At 48.7% G+C, this 21,081-nt stretch overlaps 1 non-coding gene across 1 annotated transcript; it reads right to left on the reverse strand.

Annotated features, from left to right (window-relative positions):
* Positions 1–4,894: 4,894 nt before the first annotated feature.
* On the reverse strand, positions 4,895–4,966 carry LOC113201351 (small nucleolar RNA SNORD113/SNORD114 family). The gene has a single exon (XR_003303147.1). It is a non-coding gene; the product is annotated as a small nucleolar RNA SNORD113/SNORD114 family (small nucleolar RNA).
* Positions 4,967–21,081: the final 16,115 nt, after the last annotated feature.

The following is a 21,081-nucleotide window of genomic DNA, read 5'->3' on the forward strand; positions in this document are numbered from 1 at the left end:
CTGACTTGAACTTGTGATCCTCCTGCCTTAGCCTCCCGAGCCATCAGCTCACAGGCATGATGACCATCTTGAACCTTTTTTCAAAAGGGGCTTCCATGTAGTGATTTGGATGCATCTGAACCTCAACTGTGACATGATCTCATCACTGATCTTCACATGGTCCTGATTTTATCCCACACTTTCATGTCACACACCGAGAACCCTAAACAGACCACCACCCAAAAGATAAAATCTTGAACTACTACTCACATTGAACCACAAAGGACGTCATCTTTACAGAAAGGTTATTGACTGGAGTCGTGTGCATTCTGCAGAGTGAAAACAGATGGCAAAGAGAACAAAGAAAGATAGAGAAGGAAAAATTAAAAAGGGGGATGAATATGCATAATTCTATGATTTTAAAGAGTCTTCTATATGTCCAGGTAACTATTAGAAAAAAGGGAGGAAAGACACCTGATCCATTGATCCGTGTTTTCCCCTCAATTTCCTTAGCTGTTTGTAATCAGGTATTAATTAATTAGTGAAATTATTTATTTCCATTTCTGTTAATAAATTTGAACTCACGACTGTCCCAGAGTAAGAACATTAATTATTATTTCCCTTTGTCTACAGGACCCTGACCCAAAGAGGGATCATCCCTGATCGATTCATTTATTCATAAACTTCAGTGTTCCAGCATGGTATTAAAAATGGTCCAATTCCACAGTTGTACTGATGGTGCCATCCCCATTCTAACCCTTGGGTGTGACACGCTTTCATCCCTGGGACACATGGAGCCATTTAAACATTTGTTTCACAACCCAAGGAATACCTAGGAGCAAGCCGTCCACCCAAGGCAAGAACTCCGAGCACTCCTTGTTAGGTCCCTCTGCCGACTGGGGATTTGGCAGCCAAGACCATCATCTGAGAGGGTCCGCTGTAGGGCAGAGAGAGCATGAGTTAGAGAGAATGGACTCCCGAGACTGCAGCTGTACTCTAACATTCTAATGGAGGCAAGGGCAGCAGGTTTGGGTTAGTCTTAAACTTGGGTCATATCCCTTTTATAATTGGCCAAAAAAGCACCCCCTTTTGGTCAGATTTACTCAGTTATTAATTTTGCATTAAAATGGATGCAATGTGAATCCACCATCTCAATCCACAATGAGAGTGGCCTACGGCAGGCTTCATGCTCAACACCTCCACCCTCAGAACCCCTCGAATCTCTGGACTTCACACGTGCAGGATCGGATGAATTTAAATGCTAAGATTCAAAGCAATTTCAGGCCATGAATAATGCTGTATCCTACTTTATTTATGCATTCATTGACAAAAATAGTTGGGGCACCTATTTCATTCCTTTTAAAGAAGGACCAACAATGTTTAAACTCTCAGAAATCTGAAAATAAGCCATATCGTGCCTGTCTACATTCTCCTTACCATCTTATAAGAACCCAAATTCTTTCTGGAGAGGAGCATAATCTCAGGAACCAGTTAAACCATCACATCTATCCCATGGCACTTCCAACAAGGCCCCCCCTGCGTTCTCCCTTCTAGAGAACTGATCATCACACCCTGGCAGGACCACAGGGACGATGGCTCTCCAGGTACACTGCCTATCACTCAAGTGCAAGGGACAGTGCGTCTGGGTAACAGAGGTGGTGAGCCCAACAACTCCTGACCAATGCTGACCACTGACTGTTAGCATGGAAGCAATGTGCAGCCTCTCATACAGAAATGGCTTTCCTGTTTAGTAATGAAATAGCCAGGCGACCACAGATAACCAGAATGTAAACACTGAAAGATCAAACATTTCTGAGAGATTAACAACAACAACAAACGCGGGGGTCTCAGCTGCTGGGAGGCAGCGTGGCACAGCAGCCGGCTGCATCCCACGAGCTAGAGCTGGCCCAGGCACAGCTCTGCTCCGTCATCCCTACTTCTTGAACTCTTCATGCCACTGATTCACTCCTCATCTCATCACCAGCCATGAGCCACGAGAGCACAAGGGCTGGGTCGGCGACTGTTGTGAACCCCTGGCTAGAGGATCGTTTCCAACAGAACAACAGACCAGACTTATTTTATGTTGAGCTCAAACTTCCTGAAACAGGATTCATCGTCCTGACCCAAGCTGCCAGTCACTGGGCCAAGGCAGCCTTAGTCACTCTGCCCACTTGCTCACGAGGCATGGACCCCCTTCCAGGCCCAGGCCATGCCAGGAACTGTGACTAGTGCTCACTCCTGAGACACCGCAGAGCTCCCAGCCGTGACACTGGGCCCCAGTGAGCCCCAGGACCACTCTGACCAGATCGAGGGAGGCAGAGGTGAGATCCAGACTCCCACCTACCCACCAGGCCGGGGTCCCACCTCTGTGATGCAAGCCATCTCGTATTTACTTGAGTACTTTTCCTGGTAGGAAGCAAAGGTGAAACGTGCAGTGGACCCAGAACAATGGCCTTGACACTGACTGATCAACGGTTTTGCCAGAAGTGACACCGTTGCCTGTTTCTTACCCGCTCCCTTATATGAACGGCGTTCCTTCCTGGGCCACACACGTGAACATTTGGAATAAACCTCCCTCTTTTCATCTCTGACTGCATCCGTGTGTTGTTTGTGTGTCTGATGTGACCTTCACGCAGCTGCGATCCCAGCATGAGATCCTGATGGTCTCTAATGCCTCAGGACCTACAGGGTTTTCCCAGCCCAGGGTAGACCTGATTTCTACTGTGCTGATCTCAGCGCCAGATAGCGATAACCCCTGGTGGCCCACGTCGCCCATGCCACCAGCGCAGGGGCATCTCGGACTCTATGACCACTTTCTTCATCTGTATTTTTATTGACTGATTCATCAGCTCACTAAAAATAATCACCTAAGAGTCACAAGAGTTTCAGATCCTTGACCCTCTCTAACATCTTCTTACGTAATGACCACGCGGAGCGACCAACACTTCTTCCGGTCATGAGCCTTCGCGTTTCTCTCTGTATCCATCAGCATGGTGCTTTTCATGTCTCCAATTTTTATCCCGGGGTCAAAGTTTCCTTTCCATGACCATATTTTTTTTTATATATATACTTTTAAAAAACACTGACGCCAAGAGAAGAACCGTGACTGTGAACTGCTCCCTCGGGTCTCCATAGTTACCGCACAGATGGATCTCCGGAGCGCAAAGCACAGCGCAGATGACGTCTCCGTCTTTTAAAAAGGCAGAGGGAAAAAAGACTGAGACGTCATCTGCGCTGGCCTTTGCATTCTTCCACTTAGCCAGTCCATCGGGCACTCAGGGATGCCGTTTAATGTGTCTTCCCTCGCATGGACAATTGTCAGCTGGGCCACCAGCCTGGAACGTGGGCCCTGACCCTCCACTAAAGACATTAGAGCCTTCCAGTGTCCAGGCCCTAATGGGAGTCGGTGCTTCCAATACAAAAGAAGGTTCTCCTGCCTCACCAAATGCTTTTCTAGTTGGACAGTGCTGACCCCGACTCAACAGCATTCATTGGGGTACTGGATTTTTCATTGACTCCGCTGTAACATTAGAACAAACACGCGTGTCCACAAGAGTGAGCCGAGCTCTTGGTGCGACCCTGGCGCCTGTCTGCGGCATCACTTCTCAAGGAGGGAGCAGCTCGGTGGCTTTGCGATGAGCCTTGGTGTTCTGCAGGGACGCCCAGGCCTGGCCGAGCTGCACCACAGTCGCGACTCACCTGGGATTGGCGTCTCTCCGTCGGTTGCCACTGCCTGAAAAACTCGTGCGTTTTAAACACTGTGATTCACAAAAATTCAAGGAAAGCACGGATACCACCAACCCACACGTGTGGACCCCTGGTCAAACACGAATGCCGTCACTGCGACCCTCTGCCCGTGGCACCTGTGCCTCGGCACGATGTTCACACCCATTCCACGTTAACCACGGAGGCGGCGCACCCTCCTTCATATTGTCCTTACACCTAGGACACACAACCTAAGCAGGGACAAGCACGTGGCTCCTGCACACGGTAGTCTGCAAGGTCCTCGCACAGACACAACCAAGAGGCGTGTGAACGAGGGGAACTCACACCGGCCAAGGGTGCCCATCCTGAGGAATGCCCCAGAAGAGATGGCAGCAAAGCTCAGGCCCTCCGCCCGTGGATCCCTGCTGCTCGGCTTTCACCAGTTACTCATTTAATGAGCAATAAAGTGGAGTGTACGAAGTTCATTTTCTATTGGGAAAAAAAGAAGAACGTTAAACTTCTGATCCACCCAGAAACTGAACATTGTCAATGTTTTACACTGTCCACTCCACCAAGCAGGTGACAGGTATGTCAGGCTACACTGACTTCAGTATGAATCAAGAATATTTCTTGTCTCACCACATAGTTTGATAAATTGAACAATGCCTAAATGTATTCATCTTTACTGATTCTCCATGATAAAAGTAAATGACCCAATGAAAAAAGTAAAACTAATGGCATAAACACAATACCCCCAAAGAAACACATTCTATATTCTGACACCTGCCTATAGGGTCATTTGAAAGACAGAATAGACTTGTTATCTTTTGAGATGGACCTCAAAGTTACAGATACATGAACCACTAGTGGTAATCATCAATCTACAACTGGCCCTCAATTCATTTCTACACTGTCTGTCGACAGTCTTTAACTCACTACTTACTTTAAGCGTATAAATAATAAAATATGAAGAACTTATTATTCCTAGAGTATATAGAATCACTCAGATATTAAAATTTTCATTTATATTTAATATTATCTTCAGCATTAATATGCATTAGCAATAGAACACTTCATACCAATGGAACTTTACCATTTTTCTCTTTTTATTCTTACATTAATTCTTGATTCTTTCTAACCTTGTTGCAATTTTAAATATAAAATAAAAATACGCAACCCCAAGAAAAGAATGAACCAGATTTCTTCTGTAGTGGACCTCAGAGTCTCAAAAACACCTATTCATTAATTGCAATTCAAGTCAACAATACTCATCATCAATTCTGGACTTGTACTTCTTTACCCATCATTTCTATAGTGTCTGTTGATTGATTTATTATTCACTGACAATAATTTGAAGTCTGTTCATTAAAAAATACAAAAAGCCATGATTCTATATATGGAATCATTGTAACAATGATGTATCTGTTTCACTGATTACCCTAAGTTCTTAATAAACCATTGAATGCTTCCTATCTCTACCACAACCTTGACTGAAGTAGAGTTGTGTTATGATTTGGATTTGGGATGTCTACCCAAAACTCCTGGATTAATTAAGAAATGGTCACAGGTAAAATGATCAGATTACAAAAGCGGAAACCTAATCAACTCGTTCAAGTCTGAGTGGTACGACAAGGGAATGATTTCAGGAGAGGGGAGGTGGAGTCAGGGTTGGAGGATAGGATTCAAGGGGGGGGCAACTTGGAAGGGCTGTGCTTCCTGTCCATCCCCTCTCACTCCCACGCTGCTTCCTGACCCCTCCACTCGCTGAGCAGCTTCCCTCCTCCACGGGCTGCTCCCACCATAATGTCACACCTTGGCCCAGGGCAATGGATTTGGCCATCTAAGGACTGAGACCTCTGAAACTATGAGCTCCAAATGAGCTTTTCCACCTCTAAGTTGTTCGTGTAGAACATGTCAGTTGCAGCACCAAAAAAAAAAAAAAAGAAAGTAACAAAAGTTGACTAAAACAAGTGACCCACTTGGATGAAGTTAGACACATTTAGCAACCCATGTGTCCTGCTAAGCAAACCACTCACATGAGGACTGGAGTGAAGGTCAGGACTCACGTTATCCACAAGCTCCAAACTGGAGGCCAACAGCAGTGATGCAGGAGGAGCCGCACAAGCAGCAAAGCCAGCCCTTCTAACAATAGAGAGCAAAGGATGATAATGAAAGGCACTAACTCACCATGGAGGCCAGATTACCACCCTCATCCACTCTGTCATTTAGGACATTTATTTCACTGATTCTTAATAAGTGAATAACTCCAAACTGAAAAATGAGCCAGAACTACAATCTTGACAATGTTCTCAGGATCATCTGAAGCCAAAAGAGAGCATGTGGGAGTGATTGCTCTTTGACCTTTGAGTACTTCATAACTCTCCAGATGTTTTCATAACGGAAGAACATGTAATCTTATTCATTTAAATGTACCTATATTTGATGATTCTCTTCTTGATTCAATTACAAGAACAGAATGAACATACAGGAACCCTAGAAGCAAACAAATTAACTGTACTGAACGAATATATAAAAAGATAATTAATAACAGCAGAATTTGAATAAGTAGGAGAACTCAGATCCAGAATTAACTCCATTCTAAGAAGAAGAGGGAAGAGAAGATAGCAACAAATGGACATGAGTCCACATTCCCAAGGAACACTGAGACATCGATGCAATCGCGCTTGGTGGGAGATATTGAAAAATCTCAGATGCCACATGTATTCACAGGCCTCACTCATACAGATCCAGATGTCATCATCGATCCAGCAGCTTTCCTCCACCTTTCCCACAATGGCTACTCTCAGATTCATTAATTTATACTTGCCTGGTACAGTCCCCATGCTACCCAAACCTTCCCACACAGGATCATGCACATGGACTTACACTCATAGGCAGCTCCTAAAAGGAGGGTCCAAGGAGCACCAGACCACAGAGCCATCCTCCTGTCCACAAGCCAATTCCAATCTGAGGAACAGAGGGCAAAAAAGATGGCAACTAATGCAGATACACCCCAACTTGACATCCCTCACCCTGAGACATTCTGCAATCCTCGTGCATTGCACTCAGGGAAGGAACTCAGATCCAGAGGCAAGTCACTGTCCTCACTCATACACCTCCAGCAGTCATCATCGAATCACTATGGGTCCTCATTTTTCACCCAAGGGGCTACTCTCTCATTGATTCACTGAGTAAATCACAACTCGAATGGGAAGAAGCCCTCAGAATGCCACCCGCACCAAGAGAGGACCACTGACCCCGACTCACCCTTCTCTGCAGCCCCCGCCCACCATGGGCTCATCACACCTGAGCATAGAGCCATCTTGGTGTCCATCAGCCTATTCAATCTGAGAACATGAGAGAAGAGAAGAGGGCAAAAATGAAAATGGGCCCCACTTTTCTCCTCTCACAAAGACACTTTTGAGCCATCAACACCGACTAGAGTGAAGGAAGGACCTCAGATCCAGAGGTTAGTCACCGTCCTCACTCAGACACCTCCAGCAGACATCATCGAGCCCAACAACTTCTAACTTGTCCAACCAGTGCTATGTTCTAAATCATTACGCACTGTGTTGACGGACTGACTATAGGCTCTACAAACCCCACCAGTCCCAAGCAGGAGCACAGAGAAGGACACACATGGGGCTTCTGTTCCACCTCAGCACGGTCCTTAGGGCAACCGTCCATGGAGCCATCCTCCTGTCCACGGGATGCATCCATTCTGAGAAACACAGGGAAAAGTAGAACACCCAAATAAACACTTGCCGAACTTTGCCTCTGGTACACTGAGACTCTTGGTCAATCACCCTTGGTGGGAGATACTGAAGGATCTCAGATGCCGCAGATTTTCACAGTCCTCACTCATACAGATCCACATGTCATCATCGATCCAACAGATTTCCTCCACCTTTCCCACAATGGCTACTCTCAGATTCAGTAATTTATACTTGCCTGGTACAGTCCCCATGCTACCCAAACCTTCCCACACAGGATCATGCACATGGACTTACACTCATAGGCAGCTCCTAAAAGGAGGGTCCAAGGAGCACCAGACCACAGAGCCATCCTCCTGTCCACAAGCCAATTCCAATCTGAGGAACAGAGGGCAAAAAAGATGGCAACTAATGCAGATACACCCCAACTTGACATCCCTCACCCTGAGACATTCTGCAATCCTCGTGCATTGCACTCAGGGAAGGAACTCAGATCCAGAGGCAAGTCACTGTCCTCACTCATACACCTCCAGCAGTCATCATCGAATCACTATGGGTCCTCATTTTTCACCCAAGGGGCTACTCTCTCATTGATTCACAGAGTAAATCACAACTCGAATGGGAAGAAGCCCTCCGAATGCCACCCGCACCAAGAGAGGACCACTGACCCCGACTCACCCTTCTCTGCAGCCCCCGCCCACCATGGGCTCATCACACCTGAGCATAGAGCCATCTTGGTGTCCATCAGCCTATTCAATCTGAGAACATGAGAGAAGAGAAGAGGGCAAAAATGAAAATGGGCCCCACTTTTCTCCTCTCACAAAGACACTTTTGAGCCATCAACACCGACTAGAGTGAAGGAAGGACCTCAGATCCAGAGGTTAGTCACCGTCCTCACTCAGACACCTCCAGCAGACATCATCGAGCCCAACAAGTTCTCACTTTGTCTAAACACTGCTACTTTCTGATTCATTAAGCAATGCGTTGACAGAGGGACTCCAAGTTCTACAGATCCCACCCTGTCCCAGTAAGGAACACGTAGAAAGACTCACACAGGGCTGCAGTCCGCCTAAGCACAGTCCTATGGGCACCAGAATATGGATCCATTCTCCTGTCCACAGGACGCATCCATTCTGAGAAACACAGGGCACAGGAGAACACCACAAATAAACACTTGCCCAACTTTGCCTCTGGCACACTGAGACTCTTGGTCAATCACCCTTGGTGGGAGATACTGAAGGATCTCAGATGCCGCAGATTTTCACAGTCCTCACTCATACAGATCCACATGTCATCATCGATCCAGCAACTTTCCTCCACCTTTCCCACAATGGGTACTGTCAGGTTCATTAATTTATACTTGATTGACAGTGTCCCGATTCTACCCAAACCATCCCACTCATGATCATTCACCAGGACTCACACTGATGGGCCGCTCCTCTCAGGAAGGTCCTAAAGGCACGAGACTAAGGAGCCAACATCCTGTCCACAGGCCACGTCCAATCTGACGAACAGAGGGCAGAAAAGGTACCAACTAATGGTATATGGGCCCCTGCCCTTGGCATCTCCCACAATGAGACTGTTCTGCAATCCTCTTGCATTGCAGTCAGGAAGGAACTCAGATCCACAGGCAAGTCACTGTCCTCACTCATACACCTCCAGCAGTCATCATCGAATCACTATGGGTCCTCATTTTTCACGCAAGGGGCTACTCTCTCATTCATTCACTGAGTAAATCACAACTCGAATGAGGAGAAGGCATCAGGATGCCACCCCCACCAAGAGGGGACCACTGTCCACAACTCACCCTTCTCTGCAGCCCACGCCCACCATGGGCTCATCACACCTGAGCATGGAGCCATCTTGATGTCCAGTGGCCTTGTCCAATCTGAGAACATGAGGGCAGAGAAGAGGGCAAAAATGGAGGTGGGCCCAACTTTTCTCCCCTCACAAAGACACTTTTGTGCCATTACCACAGAGTGGAATGAGGGAAGGACCTCAGATCCAGAGGTTAGTCACCGTCCTCACTCAGACACCTCCAGCAGTCATCATCGAGCCCAACAAGTTCTCACTTTGTCCAACCAGTGCTATGCTCTAAATCATTACTCAATGAGTTGACGGACTCACTACAAGCTCTACAAACCCCACCAGTCCCAAGCAGGAGCACAGAGAAGGACTCACACAGGAGTGCTGCTCCGCCTCAGCACCGTCCTTAGGGCATCTGTCAATGGAGCCATCCTCCTGTCCACAGGTCGCATCCATTCTGAGAAACAGCGTGCACAGGTGAACACCACAAATGGACAAGTGCCTTACTTTGACTCTGGCACTCTGAGACTCTTGGTCAATCGCGATTGGTGGGAGATACTGAAGGATCTCAGGTGCCACAGGTATTCACAGTCCTCACTCATAAAGATGCCCATGTCATCATCAATCCAACAGCTTTCCTCCACCTTTCCAACAATGGCTACTCTCATATTCATTAATTTATACTTGGTTGGGACAGTCCCCATGCTAGCCAAACCATCCCACACAGGATCATTCCCCAGGACTCACACTCATGGGCAGCTCCTGTCAGGAGGGTCCTAAGGGCACGAGACAAAGGAGCCATCCTCCTGTCCAAGGCCAGGTCCAATCTGAGGAACAGAGGGCAGAGAAGAAGGCAACTAATGGTACATGTGAGACTGTTCTGCAATCCTCGTGCATTGCACTCAGGGAAGGAACTCAGATCCAGAGGCAAGTCACTGTCCTCACTCATACACCTCCAGCAGTCATCATCGACTCACTATGAGTCCTCATTTTTCACCCAAGGGGCTACTCTCTCATTCATTCACTGAGTAAATAACAACAAGAATGAGGAGAAGCCTGCAGAATGCCACCCCCACCAACAGGGGACCCCTGCATGCGACTCACACTTCTCTGCAGCCCCCGCCCACAATGGGCTCATCTAAGCATGGAGCCATCTTGGCGTCCATCGGCCTCATCCAATCTGAGAACAAGAAGGCAGAAAAGAGGCCAAAATAAAGCTGGGCCCCACTTTTCTCCTCTCACAAAGACACTTTTGTGCCATTACCACAGAGTGGAATGAGGGAAGGACCTCAGATCCAGAGGTTAGTCACCGTCCTCACTCAGACACCTCCAGCAGTCATCATCGAGCCCTACAAGTTCTCACTTTGTCTAAACACTGCTACTTTCTGATTCATTAAGCAATGCATTGACAGAGGGACTCCAAGTTCTACAGATCCCACCCTGTCCCAATAAGGAACACTAAGAAAAACTCACATGGGGCTGATAGTCCGCCTCAGCATGATCCTTAGGTCACCAGTCCATGGAGCCATCCTCCTGTCCACAGGACACATCCATTCTGAGAAACACAGGGCACAGGAGAACACCACAAATGGACACGTGCCCTACCTTGAATCTGGCACTCTGAGACTCTTGGTCAATCGCCCTTGGTGGGAGATACTGAAGGATCTCAGATGCCGCAGGTATTCACAGTCCTCACTCATACCGATCCACATGTCATCATCGATCCAACAGCTTTCCTCCACCTTTCCCAAAATGGCTACTCTCAGATTCATTAATTTATACTTGATTGACAGTGTCCCCATGCTAGCCAAACCATCCCACTCACAATCATTTGACCGGAATCACACTGATGGGCCGCTCCTCTCTGAGTGTCTGAAGGGCAGCGGACCACAAAGCCATCCTCCTGTCCACAGGCCATGTCCAATCTGAAGAGAAGAAGGCAAAGAAATTAGCAATAACGGTATACGCCCCCCTTGAAATTTCTCACCCAGAGACTGTTCTGCAAACCTCGTGCATTGCACTCAGGAAGGAACTCAGATCCACAGGCAAGTCACTGTCCTCACTCATACACCTCCAGCAGTCATCATCGAATCACTATGGGTCCTCATTTTTCACCCAAGAGGCTACTCTCTCATTCATTCACTGAGTAAATCACAACTCGAATGAGGAGAAGCCCACAAAATGCCACCCCCACCAACAGGGGACCACTGCCCATGACTCACACTTCTCTGCAGCCCCCGCCCACCATGGGCTCATCACACCTCAACATGGAGCCATCTTGGTGTCCATCGGCCTCATCCAATCTGAGAACAAGAGGACAAAGACGAGGGCAAAAATGAGGGTCGGCCCCACTATTGTCCTCTCACAAAGACACTTTTGAGCCATCACCACCAACTACAGTGAGGGAAGGACCTCAGATCCAGAGGTTAGTCACCGTCCTCACTCAGACACCTCCAGCAGTCATCATCGAGCCCAACAAGTTCTCACTTGTCCAACCAGTGCTATGCTCTAAATCATTACGCACTGTGTTGACGGACTGACTACAAGCTCTATAAACCCCACCCTGTCCCAAGCAGGAGCACAGAGAAGGACTCACATGGGGCTTCTGCTCCACCTCACCACGGTCTTTAGGGCAACTGTCCATGGAGCCATCCTCCTGTCCACAGGTCGCATCCATTCTGAGAAACACAGGCACATGGACACATGCCCTACTTTGACTCTGGAACTCTAAGACTCTCGGTCAATCGCCCTTGGTGGGAGATACTGAAGGATCTCAGGTGCCACAGGTATTCACAGTCCTCACTCATACAGATCCACAAGTCATCATCAATCCAACAGCTTTCCTCCACCTTTCCCACAATGGCTACTCTTAGATTCATTAATTCATACTTGATTAATAGTGTCCCCATTCTAACCAAACCATCCCACTCACTATCATTCAAAGGGACTCACAATGATGGGCCTCTCCTCTCTGTGTGTCTGATGGGCAGCAGACCACAAAGCCATCCTCCTGTCCACAGGCCATGTCAAATCTGAGGAGCAGAGGGCAGAGAAGGTAGCAAATAACAATATATTCCCCCTTTGAAATCTCACACCCTGAGACTGTTCTGCAATCCTCATACATTGCACTCAGGGAAGGACCTCAGATCCAGAGGTAAGTCACCGTCCTCACTCAGACACCTCCAGCAGTCATCATCGAGCCCAATAAGTTCTCACTTTGTCCAACCAGTGCTATGTTCTAAATCACTACGCAATGTGTTGACAGACTGACTACAAGCTCTACAAACCCACCTGTCCCAAGCAGGAGCACAGAGAAGGACTCACACAGGAGTGCTACTCCGCCTCAGCACGATCTGTAGGGCACAAGTCCATGGAGCCATCCTCCTGTCCACAGGTCACATCCATTCTGAGAAACACAGGGCACAGGAGAAGAGCACAAATGGACACATGCCCTATTTTGACTCTGGCACTCAAACTCTTGGTCAATGGCGCATGGTGGGAGATACTGAAGGATCTCAGTGCCACAGGTATTCACAGTCCTCACTCATACAGATCCAGATGTCATCATCAATCCAACAGCTTTCCTCCACCTTTCCCACAATGGGTACTGTCAGGTTGATTAATTTATACTTGATTGATAGTGTCCCCATTCTACCCAAACCATCCCACTCAGGATCATTCAACCGGACTCACACTGACAGGCCTCTCCTCTCTGTGTGTCTGAAGGGCAGCAGACCACAAAGCCATCCTACTGTCCACAGGCCACGTCAAATCTGAGGAACAGAGGGCAGAGAAGGTAGCAACTAATGGTATATGCCCCCCCTCGAAATCTCTCACCCTGAGACTGTTCTGCAATCCTTGCACATGGCACTCAGGGAAGGACCTCAGATCCAGAGGTAAGTCACTGTCCTCACTCATACACCTCAGCAGTCATCATCAATACACTATGGGTCCTCATTTTTCACCCAAGGGGCTACTCTCTCATTCATTCACTGTGTAAATCACAACTCGAATGAGGAGAAGCTCTAAGAATGCCACCCCCACCAAGAGGGGACCACTGACCGCAACTCACACATCTCTGCAGCGCCTGCCTGCCATGGGCTCATCACACCTGAGCATGGAGCCATCTTGGTGTCCATCGGCCTCCTCCAATCTGAGAACATGTGGGCGAAGAAGAGAGCAAAAATGGAGGTCGGCCCCACTTTTCTCTTCTCACAAAGACACTTTTGAGCCATCAACACCGACTAGAGTGAAGGAAGGACCTCAGATCCAGAGGTTAGTCACCGTCCTCACTCAGACACCTCCAGCAGTCATCATGGAGCCCAACAACTTCTCACGTGTCCAATCAGTGCTATGTTCTAAATCACTACGCACTGTGTTGACGGACTGACTACAAGCTCTACAAACCCCACCAGTCCCAAGCAGGAGCACAGAGAAGGACTCACATGGGGCTTCTGCTCCACCTCACCACGGTCTTTAGGGCAACTGTCCATGGAGCCATCCTCCTGTCCACAGGTCGCATCCATTCTGAGAAACACAGGGCACAGGTGAACACCACAAATGGACACGTGCCCTACTTTGACTCTGGCACTCAAACTCTTGGTCAATGGCCCTTGGTGGGAGATACTGAAGGATCTCAGGTGCCACAGTTATTCACAGTCCTCACTCATAAAGATGCCCATGTCATCATCAATCCAACAGCTTTCCTCCACCTTTCCCACAATGGCTACTCTCAGATTCATTAATTTATATTTGGTTGGTACAGTCCCCAAGCTAGCCAAACCGTCCCACACAGGATCATTCCCCAGGACTCACACTCAGGGCAGCTCCTCTTGGGAGGGTCCAAGGAGCACCAGACCATAGAGCCATCCTCCTGTCCAGAGGCCATGTCCAATCTGAGGAGCAGAGGGCAGAGAAGAAGGCAACTAATGGTATACGTGCCCCCCCCCTTGGCATCCCCCACACTGAGACTGTTCTGCAAACCTCGTGCATGGCACTCAGGGAAGGAACTCAGATCCAGAGGTAAGTCACTCTCCTCACTCCTAAACCTCAGCAGTCATCATCGAATCACTATGGGTCCTCAGTTTTCCCCCAAGGAATTACTCTCTCATTCATTCCCTGAGTAAATCACAACTCGAATGAGGAGAAGCCCACAAAACGCAACCCCAGCCAAGAGGGAACCACTGACCTTCACTCACCCTTCTCTGGAGCTCCCGCCCACCATGGGCTCATCACACCTGAGCATGGAGCCATTTGGTGTCCATCGGCCTCATCTAATCTGAGAACATGAGGGAAAAGAAAGGGCAAAAATGAAGGTGGGCCCCACTATTGTCCTCTCACAAAGACACTTTTGTGCCATCACCACCAACTACAGTGAGGGAAGGACCTCAGATCCAGAGGTTAGTCACCGTCCTCACTCAGACACCTCCAGCAGTCATCATCGAGCCCTACAAGTTCTCACTTTGTCTAAACACTGCTACTTTCTGATTCATTAAGCAATGTGTTGACAGAGGGACTCCAAGTTCTACAGATCCCACCCTGTCCCAATAAGGAACATGGAGAAGGACTCACACAGGGCTGCAGTCCGCCTAAGCACAGTCCTATGGTCACAAGAATATGGAGCCATCCTCCTGTCCACAGGATGCATCCATTCTGAGAAACACAGGGAAAAGTAGAACACCACAAATAAACACTTGCCCAACTTTGCCTCTGGCACACTGAGACTCTTGGTCAATCACCCTTGGTGGGAGATACTGAAGGATCTCAGATGCCGCAGGTATTCACAGTCCTCTCTCATACCGATCCACATGTCATCATCGATCCAACAGCTTTCCTCCACCTTTCCCACAATGGGTACTGTCAGGTTCATTAATTTATACTTGATTGACAGTGTCCCCATGCTAGCCAAACCATCCCACTCACGATCATTCACCAGGACTCACACTCATGGGCAGCTCCTCTCAGGAGGGTCCTAAGGGCACAAGACCACGGATACATCCTTCTGTCCACAGGCCAGGCCCAATCTGAGGAACAGAGGGCAGAAAAGGTAGCAACTAATAGTATATGCCCCCCACCGTGGCATCTCCCACACTGAGACTGTTCTGCAATCCTCGTGCATTACACTCAGGAAGAAACTCAGATCCAGAGGCAAGTCACTGTCCTCACTCATACACCTCAGCAGTCATCATCGAATCATTATGGGTCCTCATTATTCACCCAAGGGGTTACTCTCTCATTATTTCACTGAGTAAATAACAACAAGAATGAGGAGAAGCCCGCAGAATGCCACTCCCGCCAAGAGGGGACCACTGACTGCGACTCACACTTCTCTGCAGCCCCCGCCCACCATGGGCTCATCACACCTGAGCATGGAGCCATCTTGATGTTCATGGTCCTCATCCAATCTGAGAACATGAGGGTGGAGTAGAAGGCAAAAATAGAGGTGAGCCCCACTATTGTCCCCTCACAAAGACACTTTTCTGCGATCAACACCGAGTGGAGTGAGTGAAGGACCTCAGATCCGGAAGTTAGTCACCATCCTCACTCAGACACCTCCAGCAGTCATCATGGAGCCCAACAAGTTCTCACTTTGTCCAACCAGTGCTATGTTCTAAATCATTATGCACTGTGTTGACGGACTGACTACAAGCTCTACAAACCCCACCTGTCCCAAGCAGGAGCATAGAGAAGGACTCACACAGGAGTGCTGCTCCGCCTCAGCACCATCCTTAGGTCACCAGTCCATAGAGCCATCCTCCTGTCCACAGGTCGCATCCATTCTGAGAAACAGTATGCACAGGTGAACAACGCAAATGGACACGTGCCCTACTTTGCCTCTGGCACCCTGAGACTCTAGGTCAATCGCCCTTGGTGGGAGATACTGAAGGATCTCAGATGCCGCAGGAATTCACAGTCCTCACTCATACAGATCCACATGTCATCATCGATCCAACAGATTTCCTCCACCTTTCCCACAATGGCTACTCTCATATTCATTAATTTATACTTGGTTGGGACAGTCCCAATGCTAGCCAAACTGTCCCACACAGGATCATTCACCAGGACTCACACTCATGGGCAGCTCCTCTCAGGAGGGTCCTAAGGGCACAAGACAAAGGAGCCATCCTCCTGTCCACAGGCTAGGTCCAATCTGAGGAGCAGAGGGCAGAGAAGAAGGCACCTAATGGTATACACCCCCACCCTTGGCAACTCTCACCCTGAGACTGTTCTGCAATCCTCATGCATTACACTCAGGGAAGGAACTCAGATCCAGAGGCAAGTCACTGTCCTCACTCATACACCTCCAGCAGTCATCATCGACTCACTATGAGTCCTCATTTTTCACCCAAGGGGTTACTCTCTCATTCATTCACTGTGTAAATCACAACTCGAATGAGGAGAAGCTCTAAGAATGCCACCCCCACCAAGAGGGGACCACTGACCGCAACTCACCCTTCTCTGCAGCCCACGCCCACCATGGGCTCATCACACCTGAGCATGGAGCCATCTTGATGTCCAGTGGCCTTGTCCAATCTAAGAACATGAGGGCAGAGAAGAGGGCAAAAATGGAGGTGGTCCCACTTTTCTCTTCTCACAAAGACACTTTTGAGCCATCAACACCGATTGGAGTGAGGGAAGGACCTCAGATCCGGAAGTTAGTCACAGTCCTCACTCAGACACCTCCAGCAGTCATCATCGAGCCCTACAAGTTCTCACTTTGTCCAACCAGTGCTATGTTCTAAATCACTACGCAATGTGTTGACTGACTGACTATAGGCTCTACAAACCCCACCAGTCCCAAGCAGGAGCACAGAGAAGGACTCACACAGGAGTGCTGCTCCGCCTCAGCACCATCCTTAGGTCACCAGTCCATGGAGCCATCCTCCTGTCCACAGGTCGCATCCATTCTGAGAAACACAGGGCACAGGAGAATAGCACAAATGGACACATGCCCTACTTTGACTCTGGCACTCAATCTCTTGGTCCATGGGGCTTGGTGGGAGATACTGAAGGATCTCAGGTGCCACAGTTATTCACAGTCCTCACTCATAAAGATGCCCATGTCATCATCAATCCAACAGCTTTCCTCCACCTTTCCCACAATGGGTACTGTCAGGTTCATTAATTTATACTTGATTGACAGTGTCCCCATGCTAGCCAAACCATCCCACACAGGATCATTCACCAGGACTCACACTCATGGGCAGCTCCTCTCAGGAGGGTCCTAAGGGCACGAGACCACGGATACATCCTTCTGTCCACAGGCCAGGTCCAATCTAAGGAGCAGAGGGCAGAGAAGAAGGCAACTACTGGTATACGCCCCCCACCTTGACATCCCTCACCCTGTCACTTTTCTGCAATCCTCGTGCATTACACTCAGGAAGGAACTCTGATCCAGAGGCAAGTCACTGTCCTCACTCATACACCTCAGCAGTCATTATCGAATCACTATGGGTCCTCATTTTTCAACCAAGGGGTTACTCTCTCATTATTTCACTGAGTAAATCACAACTGGAAATAGGAGAAGCCCGCAGAATGCCACCCCCACTAAGAGGGTACAGATGCCTGAAACTCACACTTCTCTGCAGCCCCGCCCACCATGGGCTCATCATACAGCAAGGTGGAGCCATCTTGGTGTCCTTTGGCCTTATCCAATCTGAGAACATGAGGGCAAAGAGAGGGCAAAAATGAAGGTGGGCCCCACTATTGTCCTCTCACAAAGACACTTTTGTGCCATCACCACCAACTACAGTGAGGGAAGGACCTCAGATCCAGAGGTTAATCACCGTCCTCACTCAGACACCTCCAGCAGTCATCATCAAGCCCAACAAGTTCTCACTTTGTCTAAACACTGCTACTTTCTGATTCATTAAGCAATGCGTTGACAGAGGGACTCCAAGTTCTACAGATCCCACCCTGTCCCAATAAGGAACATGGAGAAGGACTCACACAGGGATGCAGCTCCACCTAAGTGCAGTCCTAAGGTAAGCAGGATATGGATCCATCCTCCTGTCCACAGGATGCATCCATTCTGAGAAACACAGGTCACAGGTGAACACCACAAATGGACAGGTGCCCTACTTTGACTCTGGCACTCTGTATCTCTTGGTCAATCGCGCTTGGTGGGAGATACTGAAGGATCTCAGGTGCCACAGGTATTCACAGTCCTCACTCATACAGATCCACATGTCATCATCAATCCAACAGCTTTCCTCCACCATTCCCACAATGGCTACTCTCAGATTCATTAATATATACTTGACTGGTAGTGTCCCCAAGCTAGCCAAACCGTCCCACACAGGATCATTCACCAGGACTCACACTCATCGCAGCTCCTCTAGGGAGGATCCGAGGAGCACCAGACCATAGAGCCATCCTCCTGTCCACAGTCCATGTCCAATCTAAGGAGCAGAGGGCACAGAAGAAGGCAACTACTGGTATATGCGCTCCCCATCCTTGACATCTGTCACTCTGCAATCCTCGTGCATTGCACTCAGGGAAGGAACTAGATCCAGAGGCAAGTCACTGTCCTCACTCATACACCTCCAGCAGTCATCATCGAATCACTATGGGTCCTCATTTTTCACCCAAGGGGTTACTCTCTCATTCATTCACTGAGTAAATCACAACAAGAATGAGGAGAAGCCTGCAAAATGAAAGCCCCGCCAAGAGGGGACCACTGCCCATGACTCACACTTCTCTGTAGCCCCCGCCCACCATGGGGTTATCACACCTGAGCATGGAGCCCTCTTGGTGTCCTTTGGCCTTATCCAATCTGAGAACATGAGGACAAAGAAGAGGGCAAAAATGAAGGTGGGCCCCACTATTGTCCTCTCACAAAGACACTTTTGTGCCATCACCACCAACTACAGTGAGGGAAGGACCTCAGATCCAGAGGTTAGTCACCGTCCTCTCAGACACCTCCAGCAGTCATCATCGAGCCCTACAAGTTCTCACTTTTTCTAAACACTGCTACTTTCTGATTCATTAAGCAATGCGTTGACAGAGAGACTCCAAGTTCTACAGATCCCACCCTGTCCCAATAAGGAACACGTAGAAAGACTCACACAGGGCTGCAGTCCGCCTAAGCACAGTCCTATGGTCACAAGAATATGGAGCCATCCTCCTGTCCACAGGATGCATCCATTCTGAGAAACACAGGGAAAAGTAGAACACCCAAATAAACAGTTGCCCAATTTTGCCTCTGGCACACTGAGACTCTTGGTCAATCACCCTTGGTGGGAGATACTGAAGGATCTCAGATGCCGCAGGTATTCACAGTCCTCTCTCATACCGATCCACATGTCATCATCGATCCAACAGCTTTCCTCCACCTTTCCCACAATGGGTACTGTCAGGTTCATTAATTTATACTTGATTGACAGTGTCCCCATGCTAGCCAAACCATCCCACTCACGATCATTCACCAGGACTCACACTCATGGGCAGCTCCTCTCAGGAGGGTCCTAAGGGCACGAGACCACGGATACATCCTTCTGTCCACAGGCCAGGTCCAATCTAAGGAGCAGAGGGCAGAGAAGAAGGCAACTACTGGTATACGCCCCCCACCTTGACATCCCTCACCCTGTCACTTTTCTGCAATCCTCGTGCATTACACTCAGGAAGGAACTCAGATCCAGAGGCAAGTCACTGTCCTCACTCATACACCTCAGCAGTCATCATCGACTCACTATGGGTCCTCATTTTTCACCCAAGGGGCTACTCTCTCATTATTTCACTGAGTAAATCACAACTGGAAATAGGAGAAGCCCGCAGAATGCCACCCCCACTAAGAGGGTACAGATGCCTGAAACTCACACTTCTCTGCAGCCCCGCCCACCATGGGCTCATCATACAGCAAGGTGGAGCCATCTTGGTGTCCTTTGGCCTCATCCAATCTGAGAACATGAGGACAAAGAAGAGGGCAAAAATGAAGGTGGGCCCCACTATTGTCCTCTCACAAAGACACTTTTGTGCCATCACCACCAACTACAGTGAGGGAAGGACCTCAGATCCAGAGGTTAGTCACCGTCCTCACTCAGACACCTCCAGCAGTCATCATCGAGCCCTACAAGTTCTCACTTTTTCTAAACACTGCTACTTTCTGATTCATTAAGCAATGAGTTGACAGAGGGACTCCAAGTTCTACAGATCCCACCCTGTCCCAATAGGGAACATGGAGAAGGACTCACACAGGGCTGCAGTCCGCCTAAGCACAGTCCTATGGGCACCAGAATATGGATCCATCCTCCTGTCCACAGGATGCATCCATTCTGAGAAACACAGGGCACAGGAGAACACCACATAAACACTTATCCAACTATGCATCTGGCACCCTGAGACTCTCGGTCAATTACCCTTGGTGAGAGATACTGAAGGATCTCAGATGCCGCAGGAATTCACAGTCCTCACTCATACAGATCCACATGTCATCATCGATCCAACAGATTCCCCCACCTTTCCCACAATGGCTACTTTCAGATTCATTAATTCATACTTGACTGGTACAGTCCCCATGCTACCCAAACCGTCCCACACAGGATCATTCACCAGGACTCACACTCATGGGCAGCTCCTGTCAGGAGGGTCCTAAGGGCACGAGACAAAGGAGCCATCCTCCTGTCCACAGGCCAGGTCCAATCTGAGGAGCAGAGGGCAGAGAAGAAGGCACCTAATGGTATACACCCCCACCCTTGGCAACTCTCACCCTGAGACTGTTCTGCAATCCTCGTGCATTGCACTCAGGGAAGGAACTCAGATCCAGAGGCAAGTCACTGTCCTCACTCATACACCTCCAGCAGTCATCATCGACTCACTATGGGTCCTCATTTTTCACCCAAGGGGCTACTTTCTCATTCATTCACTGAGTAAATCACAA

Source organism: Urocitellus parryii, chromosome 6 (assembly GCF_045843805.1).
Source record: "Urocitellus parryii isolate mUroPar1 chromosome 6, mUroPar1.hap1, whole genome shotgun sequence".
Lineage (NCBI taxonomy): Eukaryota > Metazoa > Chordata > Mammalia > Rodentia > Sciuridae > Urocitellus > Urocitellus parryii.